General features: G+C 47.2%; 1 long non-coding RNA gene across 2 annotated transcripts in view; it reads left to right on the forward strand.

Moving 5' to 3' along the window:
- Gm40312 overlaps window positions 1-10,193 on the forward strand; it is a 35,569-nt gene extending 25,376 nt beyond the window's left edge. The window contains exons 3-4 of one of the 2 annotated variants that reach the window (XR_872514.1): window positions 9,027-9,198; window positions 10,170-10,193. This is a non-coding gene — a long non-coding RNA (predicted gene, 40312). Of the gene's footprint in view, window positions 1-9,026; window positions 10,124-10,169 lie in introns of those variants that run through there. The other variant, XR_872513.2, reaches the window with a different exon arrangement.
- The last annotated feature ends 434 nt before the right edge of the window (window positions 10,194-10,627 follow it).

Raw genomic sequence — 10,627 nt, forward strand, 5'->3', positions numbered from 1 at the left:
CACTTGGTTGATTTCACCCCTGAGTTTGATTATTTCCTGCCTTCTACTCCTCTTGGGTGAATTTGCTTCCTTTTGTTCTAGAGCTTTTAGGTGTGTTGTCAAGCTGCTAATGTGTGCTCTCTCTAGTTTCTTTTTGGAGGCACTCAGAACTATGAGTTTTCCTCTTAGGAATGCTTTCATTGTGTCCCATAAGTTTGGGTATGTTGTGGCTTCATTTTCATTAAACTATCTTTTTCTCTGAGATGAGTTTCCTGTAAGCAGCAAAATGTTGGGTCTTGTTTGTGTAGCCAGTTTGTTAGTCTATGTCTTTTTATTGGGGAGTTGAGTACATTGATATCAAGAGATATTAAGGAAAAGTAATTGTTGCTTCCTGTTATTTTTGTTGTTAAAGTTGGCATTCTGTTCTTGTGGCTGTCTTCTTTTAGTTTTGTTGAGGGATTATCTTCTTGTTTTTTCTAGGGCGTGGTTCCCGTCCTTGTATTGGTTTTTTTCTGTTATTATCCTTTGAAGGGCTGGATTCGTGGCGAGATAATGGGTGAATTTAGTTTTGTCGGGAATACTTTGGTTTCTCCATCTATGGTAATTGAGAGTTTGTCTGGGTATAGTAGCCTGGGCTGGAATTTGTGTTCTCTTAGTGTCTGTATAACATCTGTCCAGGCTCTTCTGACTTTCATAGTCTCTGGTGAAAAATCTGGTGTAATTCTGATAGGCTTGCCTTTATATGTTACTTGACCTTTTTCCCTTACTGCTTTTAGTATTCTATCTTTATTTAGTGCATTTGTTGTTCTGATTATTATGTGTCGGGAGGAATTTCTTTTCTGGTCCAGTCTATTTGGAGTTCTGTAGGCTTCTTGTATGTTCATGGGCATCTCTTTCTTTAGATTTGGGAAGTTTTCTTCAATAATTTTGTTGAAGATGTTTGCTGGTCCTTTGAGTTGGAAATCTTCATTCTCATCCACTCCTATTATCCGTAGGTTTGTTCTTCTCATTGTGTCCTGGATTTCCTGGATGTTTTGAGTTAGGATCTTTTTGCATTTTGTATTTTCTTTGATTGTTGTGCCGATGTTCTCTATGGAATCTTCTGCACCTGAGATTCTCTCTTCCATCTCTTGTATTCTGTTGCTGATGCTGGCATCTATGGTTCCAGATTTCTTTCCTAGGGTTTCTATCTCCAGCGTTGCCTCGCTTTGGGTTTTCTTTATTGTGTCTACTTCCCTTTTTAGGTCTAGTATGGTTTTGTTCATTTCCATCATCTGTTTGGATGTGTTTTCCTGTTTTTCTATAAGGACTTCTACCTGTTTGGTTGTGTTTTCCTGTTTTTCTTTAAGGACTTGTAACTCTTTAGCAGTGTTCTCCTGTATTTCTTTAAGTGAGTTATAAAAGTCCTTCTTTATGTCCTCTACCATCATCATGAGATATGCTTTTAAATCCAGGTCTACCTTTTCAGGTGTGTTAGGGTGCCCTGGACTGGGTGAAGTGGGCGTTCTGGGTTCTGATGATGGTGAGTGGTCCTGGTTTCTGTTAGTAGGATTCTTACGTTTATTTTTCGCCATCTGGCAATCTCTGGAGTTAGTTGTTACAGTTGTCTTTGTTTAGAGATTGTTCCTCTGGTGATTTTGTTACCCTCTATCAGCCGACATGGGAGACTAGCTCTCTCCTCTGAGTTTCAGTGGTCAGAGCAGTCTCTGCAGGCAAGCTCTCCTCTTTCAGAGAAGGTGCACAGTTATCTGGTGTTTGGACCTCCTCCTGGCTGAAGATGAAGGCCCAAAACAGGATCTTTCCCAGAAGCTGTGTTGCTTTGGCCAGGGAGGTGGCTGGTTGTCTGGAGCCAAAAATGGCGCCGCCTCAGAAGGTCTCTAGCTCTCGCCTGTCCCAGAAACTGCTGGCCTCTGTATTCCACCCCCTCACCCATGCAGCCTGCCCTCCGCAGAGTCCCGGAGCCAAGGTGGCTCCTGTGGAGCCTGAGGCAGAAACCTCTCGTGCCGGGCGGACCCCTGTGCTCTCACCAGGAAGGTGGCTGGTTGTCTGGAGTTGAAAATGGTGCCGCCTCAGAAGCTCTGTGGCTCTCGCCTGTCCCAGCAACTGCTGGCCTCTGTATTCCACACCCTCACCCGTGCAGCCTGTCCTCTGCGGAGTCCCGGAGCCAAGGTGGCTCCTGCGGAGCCTGAGGCAGAAACCTCTCGTGCCGGGCAGACCCCTGTCCTCTCACCAGGAAGGTGGCCGGTTGTCTGGAGCCGAAAATGGCACCACCTCCGTGGTCTTGGTTTCTGTTAGTAGGATTCTTTCGTTTGCCTTTCGCCATCTGGTAATCTCTGGTGTTAGATGTTATAGCTGTCTCTGGATGGAGTTTGTTCCTCCTGTGATTCTTTAGCCTCTGTAAGCACTCCTGGGAGACCAACTCTCTCCTGCATCCCAGTGGTCATAACACTCTCTGCAGGCAAGCTCTCCTCTTGCAGGGAAGGTGCACAGATGTCTGGAGCTCAGATTCCCTCCTGATTCCTGGGATCAGAGCCCTCCCTGGAGGCTGGCTCTTCTCTGGCAGGGAAGGCATCCGGGCGTCTGGGTCTCAGCTCTGTCTTCTGGCTGAGGATGAAGGCCCTAGAGTGGCTGCAGCATGAAGAGTCCTCTGGAGACCTTGGGGCCCTCAGCTGAGATCCTGCCCAAGATGACACAGGGGTGGCATTTGCCAGAACAAACCACAGCCACTGGTGTCCTTTGTCCCTGTTCCTGCTAGCACAAGACCCTCTGAGGTTTTTGGAACTGATGTTGCGTTTCGCTCACCAGTGATCTTCTGGTCCCGGGTGTGCTAGGGTGCCTGCAGCATGGAGAGTCCTCTGGGGCCTTCGCCTGAGATAGCTCCAAAGATGGTGGGAGGTGGGGTAGGGGTGAGGAATGTGACTTTAAACAGGGAGTCATTTTAATGACTTGCTGCCTTTTTTTTTTTTAAGTCATTGAGGCTCTGGGGAGTTCGGAGTGTGAGCTCCTGGGGTGTGACTTGGGAGTCAGAGAGGGTTTGCAGTGACTAGTGCCTTGACATGGGATCTATGGTTCAGATGGCAGTCTAATACTAATTGCATGTGGGTACTCAGTAACACCCTAGCCTTCCTCCTGTAGATCTCACTGGGGGGATGTCTGTTGTCCCACTCAGAAGAGGAGGGTACCTCTCTCACTGTAGCCTTCTGCCTTCCTGGCTGGGGTCAGGCTGGCTTCTCCAGAGAGGTCCAAAGTAGCCCTGCAGGCTAGGACCTAAGGAGGACTGTGGGATGGCAACACATTATCTCTCACTCATGGTATCAGTGAGTGAAGTAATCACCGGATGCCATAGGATGCTAAATGCCGTGAATAGGATCCCCATTTGGTGGCATCAGCTCTGGAGTCCTTGGTACTGTCCAGCACTGTCCACAGAAATATCATGACAGGTACATGAACATATAATATGATATTTTCCTGCAACCACATGGAAAGAGGAAAGAGAAACAGGATAAACAATATCTGCAGTCTGTTGGATTTAACACATTGTGTTCCAAACAGACCCAAATCCTGTGTATTTTACCCTAAGGACTTACTTCAGTTTAGACCAGTCTCTCTCAATCTTATAATGCTGTGATCCTTTAATATAGTTCCTCATGTCATAGTGACCCACAACCATAAAATTATTTTTATTGCTACTTTATAACTGTAAATTTTGTTACCATTACAAATTGTATTGTAGATATATGTGTATTCCAATAGTCTTAGGCAACCCCTACGAAGAGTTCTGCAACCTCCAAGGAGTTGGGACCCACCCATTGAGAAGCTCTGGTTTAGATCAACTATGCTTACTTGCCTAGTTTATAAATTGAAAAGGGTATCTGTGGAGGGCTAGGGAATCTGCCAGTCTGCACCCTCTAATGTCTGTCCTACTGCAGTGCAGCTTGTATGGCTCCAGGTGCATCTCCTGCAGCTGATAGCCCTTCTGTAGAGGGCTGCACTAAAGTGAAGGCTAAGGCTGCTTGAGTCTCACCTACAGCAGGATGGAAGTGGAGGAGGAGGAGGAGGAGGAGGAGGAGGAATATGCTTCTGGTTACTGTAAGGAAGAACATCATAGTTGAGGCTGATTTCCCCCTGCCACCTTCTGTTCCACCTGACCAGGAATTGGCTCTCCATCAGCCAAGCCCAGATGGTCTGTTGAAGTTCAAATTCACAGAGGATGTACTCAGTCTCTCCTGAGTCCAGGACTTTATAGGGATTTGGTACCCACGTCTCCCACCACCTTCCCTCTAGGGTCTATGTCTAGCAGTCCTTGAGGTTTGACTGTCTGACTGATGAGATTGCTGCGTGGTGAGATGAACTGTACCATGCATGTTCCTAGCCAGCACTGAGCTGTGGTTAATGGGACATTGGAGCTCCCAAGGGCCTTTCCCAGCGACAGCACAACTGTGCTGTTAGCAAAGCTTTTTACTCGCAGTACCAAGCTTGGGTTAAATATTTTTACAGCTACTTGTTTGGTCTTTCTTTACTTTACAATTCAGTGTGTTAAGGACAATAAGAGCATAACAGAGACCCAGGGAGAAGGAGTAGGTGCTTGTAGCTCCATCCCACAATTCCCATTACTGTAAAGTCACATGTCCTTGATGCTCCAAGGCTGTTGTCTGTCAGATCTAAGCCCTGCTAGAATATGAAGTGCTTTAAACAAGTGGGAGGTGGCTGTGTGATCCAGGGACCCTTATTCTTCCCCCTAAAAAGATGAAAGTAGGGCTGTCTGATCAATGAAGCCTGAGTTAGTTTGATGGCCGGAGCTCGGTAGGAATTTCTTCAGGGGAGCACACAGTGATTTTTCTGTCCCTGTGTAAGCATTCCTTTTTTTTTTGGTCAGGTGTTTTTCCCCAGACAGCTAAGGCTGGCTCCGTTGCTTAATGAATGACAGAGGGGTAACAGGGTGTGTACTACTGAAACCATCACACATCTTTGCTGCTGTCTCAGTGCCTCCAGGAGAGCTAAAATGAGGTCCCTCATATTAAATATTTTATCCAGGACTCTGTTAGGCATCTATGGACAAGAGCCAGGAAGCATCTATGAGGCCGCCAGCATTTGTGGGCTCCACTTAGCAGGTTCATGAAAGTGAGCATTAAGAGATCATGGCTTTGACAGCCACTTTATTGGTCAGCAGCTTCTTTGGGTACCACCTAAACACATCTTGGAACCTCCTTGCCTCTCAGGATGTTAGCAGGGAAGGGGCCCAGGATAGAACAAAACCCAAAGGACAGGGCCCAGCTCTAACCTGGGTCTTTTCTTTCTCGATGAGACTCATTCTGCTAGCTCCTAGCTGAGCCACGTGAGACCCCTTACCAGTCCCTGGAGGCTCTGTCATCTTCTACCATCCCCTCTGGGCCTTCAGTTTTGACTCTAAATTCCATCTTCTTGGCCAGAGCACCTAGTTCTCCTGCCTAGGAATGTGCCATTGTAGTGCAGGGCACTCAAGAGTAGGGGCCACAATCGAGCATGACTCAAACATCTATACTTCAAGAACCCAAGAGACTGGAAAACACTGGAGCAGGTCCTGACTGCCTGCTCAAGTACGGGCTTCTCTGGTGATCCACTCTCCCAGGTGATGGGGTGTATCTGTTAAGAAGGAGGCTAAGGTGGGTGTGGGGGGGCTTTCTGCTGCTGGGAGCCTGCTTTCCTGTCCTCACTGGGGGTTCTTTGGCTAGCTTGCTCTATGACTGGTGGTCCTCTCTCTGCTGGGAGCCTGCTTTCCTGTCCTCACTGGGGGTTCTTTGGCTAGCTTGTTCTATGACTGTTGGTCCTCTCTCCCAAGCATCAGTACTGAATCCTTGTCCCCTTTGGAGAGGAAGGGGGGTCACTGTCACTGACTGCACTGACTGAGAGTTCCTATAGCTCAGGGCTAGCTGATGGATATTCAAGAGTCTCAGCAGCACTTAGCATTGTAAAGGTGTGTTTTCCCATCTGGGTGTAGTGGAACATGGCAGGGCAGGAGGATTCTGCTCCAGGAAGTCCCTCCAGGACTAAGGCTTCTTTACATAGAGCCCTTCTTTACTGGAGTTTCAGAAAAAGGCCAATCCTACCCTCTCTTCCTCCTTATCTCATACTGCTTGTGCCATTGGTCCCAGGTGCTTAAGATGGCCAGACACATTCCCATGTCACCATCCTTTCTTTGAATGACATTGCATGTAGGAGCAAATCTTCAAGCCATTGCTCCTCAGAACCAGGTCCCAAGGCTCAGACCCTTCCTTTTCCCTTTTCTACATCCCATGAACCCTCAACGCCTCAGGGATAGCCCTGAAACATGGATTGAAGGCTCCTGGGTGGTCTCCATCCTCCTGATGCCTTGTTCTTTGCATTCAAAGATAGTCACTCGGGATCATCTTGGAGGCTAGCTATGTCAAAGTTCTTCCTGCCTCCAAATTAGTATTAGTACATCCTGGGAACAAGGGCATCTGTGTGTGTGTGTGTGTGTGTGTGTGTGTGTGTGTGTGTGTGTGTGTGTGTTTACTATAACCACAACAGCAAAAATATCCAAAACCAATGCAATGCATGAATTCTAATTAGCAGCCTGATACCAGGGAGGAGGTAAAGGCTAGGCAGAGGCACAGCCCTGTGTTCTGGAGCTCCCACCTCTGAAATATTTGGTAAAGAGCAGATCTTCAAGCCATTGGGAAGGGAATGGGAAATAAGGGAAACGAAGCCTCTCCTCCAACACCTCCAAGGCTGTCTGCACTGCAGCCTCCTCCCGGCAGATATCTGCAGAGCAGGTACAAGGAGTTTGGCATTTTAGTAGCATCTGTTAGATGATAAATCACAGACACAGCAGTGATGTGTGTTCAGTGAGGTGAGTGGATGCTGCGTGCATGAGCTGGAAACCAAGGGTCTGTGGCAAGGCTGTGGGGTGCAGGGCTGTTGATCATGAAGAGGAGCCACACACACAGGGCTGGATATGGTGGCAATGCAGCTGTTTCCAGCTTTGCCCTCTCTGGGGCTGTCATACCAGCACAATCCCATAGCCGGGTATCCTGGAGTCAGGTCCTGGCTCACTTAGGAGAGGTTCTGCAGCTCTCTGACGGTCAGTTCTCTGGTTAGCAAGATGTATCTGATGGTTGACATTTCTAAGTGGACTCCAGGCCAGAGACATGTTGTAAGTTTCCCTGTGTGAATGGTTCAGTGGTGAGGGCCTTGGAGCTACATGGCTTCGTCAGGTCTAGGTCTTTTCTCTCCAAACTAGTATTTGAGCAGGGGACCTCACACTTCCCATCTTGGTCCAACCTGGCTTCTCTACCTTTTACCTGCTACCACCCCAAACTCTGCCCTCTTTTCTGGGGTCTCCTGCTCACCTTGTTTCACAGTTTTGTCTCCTGCCTGAGGGCCTGCCTCTGACAGTAACATCCCAATAGCCACCTACTGGGCTCAGTTCATTGTCCCTTACTCTAGATACTCCAGTTCCCTTCTCCCTCCCCTGCCCTCCTTTCCCCTCTCCTTCCTTCCTTCCTTCCTTCCTTCCTTCCTTCCTTCCTTCCTTCCTTCCTCCCTCCCTCCCTCCCTCCCTCCCTCCCTCCCTTCTTCCTTCTTTCTTCATTGCTTCCTTCCTCTTTCTTACTTCCTCCCTTCCTTCACCATCAATATTCCTGGATTATCCCCAGACATCTCTTTTTGCACCTCTTGTCCTGCTCCACTAAATGATTCTTTGGACCAAACATCACCAGATGTACCACCCTCCCACTGTTGGCTGTCCTATTCTTACCTACACTTCTGTGTTCCAGTGTGGCTTCAATTTTATGTGTGTCTTGTTAATTGAGTTTCCAAAATGAATTACCTACAATAAAACTAGGGCATTTCTACCCCTTACCAACGAGTCATGATATGCTCCTACTCTGTGTTGGGGTGTGGATTAGAGCCCTGGGTAGTAGGCTCCATGGAGAGCAGCTAACTCTTCATCTGTATGCTTATCCTAGGCCTGTGGTGACGCCTCAGCTACCAGCAGTCACATTTGTCCTCTTAGGACAGACTCTCTGTGGCTGGAGAAACTGGTATTGTGTGCTCCTGTTCAGAGCTGGATGAACGTTTAGCTGAATGTATGTTTGTATGATATGTTAGAGGCCAGAAAAGGGCACTGGGTCGCCCTGGAACTGAAGTTACAAATGATTGGGAACCGCCCTATGGATGCTGGGGACTTTATCCAGGACCCTCTGCAAAAGCAGCAACTGCTCTTAACTGCTGAGCCATCTCACCAGCCATAAAGGAGAGTCTTTTTTTTTTTTTTTTTTTTTTGCTTGCTTGCTTGTTTGTTTTTTAGAGACAAGGTTTCCCTGTGTAGCCCTGGCTGTCCTGGAACTTGCTGTTTAGACCATGTTGGCTTCAAAGTCAGAGATCCACCAGTCTGCCTCCTGAGTACTGGGATTAAAGATGTGTGCCACCACTGCTCAGCTCAGAAGAATCTTAATGAAGAATTATCTAAATCAGTGGTTCTCAACCTATGGGTTCCAACCCCTTTGAGGGATCAAATGAACTTTTCCCAGAAGTGACATAAGACCAACAGAAAACATAAATTTTCATATTCAGATTCATAACAATAGTGTAATCACAGTTGTGAAGTAGCAGTGAAAATAATCTTATGGTTGAGGGTCACTAGAACACAAGGAACTGTATTAAAGGGTCACAGCATTAGGAAGGATGAGAACTATCCATGTAGATCATGGTAGCCTATGAGCCTGCCTGTTGGGGGTTGTGTTGTTGGTTAATTGATGTGGGAAATCCCATTACCATTCTCTAGACAGGGGGCCTGAACAGTGTAATAAAGGGAAAAGAAGAGCATCAGAAAAAAGTGCAGAGTCTCATTATGAGCCAGGTGCTCATACCTCTATTCTTTCTGCCCTGTGAGGTTTTAAAGCCTTGACTTCCTGAAGTGATGAATTGTAACCTAGAACTGAACCAAAGAAAACTTCCTGCCTTAAGTTGCTTTTAGTCAGGAGATTTTTATCACAGTAACAGAAATGTAATTTGACCTGCTGCCATAATTTGTCCTTTCTCCCCAGCTGCTCCAGTGTCTTCCTGAAGTTCTTCAGGTCCCAGTCTGGGTGCCAGATTGTTGCAAGCCATCCAGTGGCTCATATGGACGGGGTCCACCTGAGTGGCAGGCCGGCGCTGACAGAAAGGAAAACTAGGCAGACAACAGAGAAATGGAGCCAAAACAATGTTCTGATCAAGGTTCAAATGTTTAATGACAAATGCACTTATAAAGGAGGGGGTAGGCCCATTCCCACCCATTCATTCTTGGCGCCTGAAACCAGTTGCAGGTGATTATGTTCAGGATAGGGCATAGTCTCTGGAATAGCTCCGGGCCTTTCAGCAGGTAGCAGTATCTTGAAGAGGAACAGTGACAGTGGCTTAACAATTGAGTGATCTAGGGAGGAAGGCTCCACCCTAGGTAATGTCCATAGTAGCAGCAAGGTCAAGGTCTGGCTCAGCCAGCTTCAGGCTGAGGGAAGGTTACACAGCAAGTTCAGGATCACTTATTCAAATAATGGGGAATAAGAGGATCCATGGATGTGTCTGCCCAGTTATGAAGACTTCTCTCTCTTTCTCTCTCTCTCTGCCACCATGTGGTTGCTGGGATTGGAACTCAGGACATTTGGTAGAGCAGTCAATGCTCTTAATAACTGAGCCATCTCTCCAGCCTTGGGAGTCTTTTCACATGAAGAACCCAAAAACACACAAGATGTGAGAGTACAGTGAGGGGCAGAAATAAGAGCACAGAAATGGGGCGGCTGAGGTGGGAAAGTCATGAGTTCTAGGACAACCTGGATTCCATAGCGAGACCTCAGCTCAAAAATCCAAGATCAGAGACCAAGTCTGATCTCCCAGACCCACATGGTGAAAGGGAAGAACCGACTCCCATAAGTTGACCTCTGGCCTCCATCTGTGTTTACAACCGCAGCAGTCTGGGGACCTGACAATCACATCAGGAGTCCAAGGCCATTCCTAGCTACATACTGAGTTTGAGGCCAGCCAGGTTTCCATAGTGAGACCCCGTCACAAAAACAAATCGTGACAATTGTCATAGAAAGTACTAATTAGGACTTGGTGGTTAAGAGCACTGGTGGCACTTCCAGAGGACCTGAGTTCAATTCCCTAGCACCCACATATCAGCTCACAACTGTCTTTAACTCCTGTTCCAGGCGATCTGGCACCCTCACACAGACATACATACAAGCAAAAATGCATGTGAAATAAATTTAGATAAACCTTGAAAAAGAAAAAGAAGAACTTATTCAAGGAAGAAGCTGTCTTGTGGACAAACCCTGAGCTAGCCTTCTCCATGGGACCCCAGAACACCCACAGGACGTCTTGTTGGAAGTGAAGGTGCTAATCAGCTTTCATAGCCTTAGGGACACTACCAACACATCCCTAAGATTACAATCCCACAGTCCATTTTCAAATCTAAAGATGAACTTCCTGTCAGGAAGCCAGGGCCATTCAAGCACATGAAGGAAGCACCACCCAAAAGGGACAAAGTCTTGGTGAGCCTTACAGAATGTGGCTTTTGCATTTCTGTGGATGTGGGTGAAGCTAACCCCAATCCACACCTTGCCCTATACTAAACCTTGTAGCTAGCCAGTGTTGGAGACAGTGGTAG

The sequence above is a fragment of the Mus musculus genome, chromosome 12 (assembly GCF_000001635.26).
Source record: "Mus musculus strain C57BL/6J chromosome 12, GRCm38.p6 C57BL/6J".
Lineage (NCBI taxonomy): Eukaryota > Metazoa > Chordata > Mammalia > Rodentia > Muridae > Mus > Mus musculus.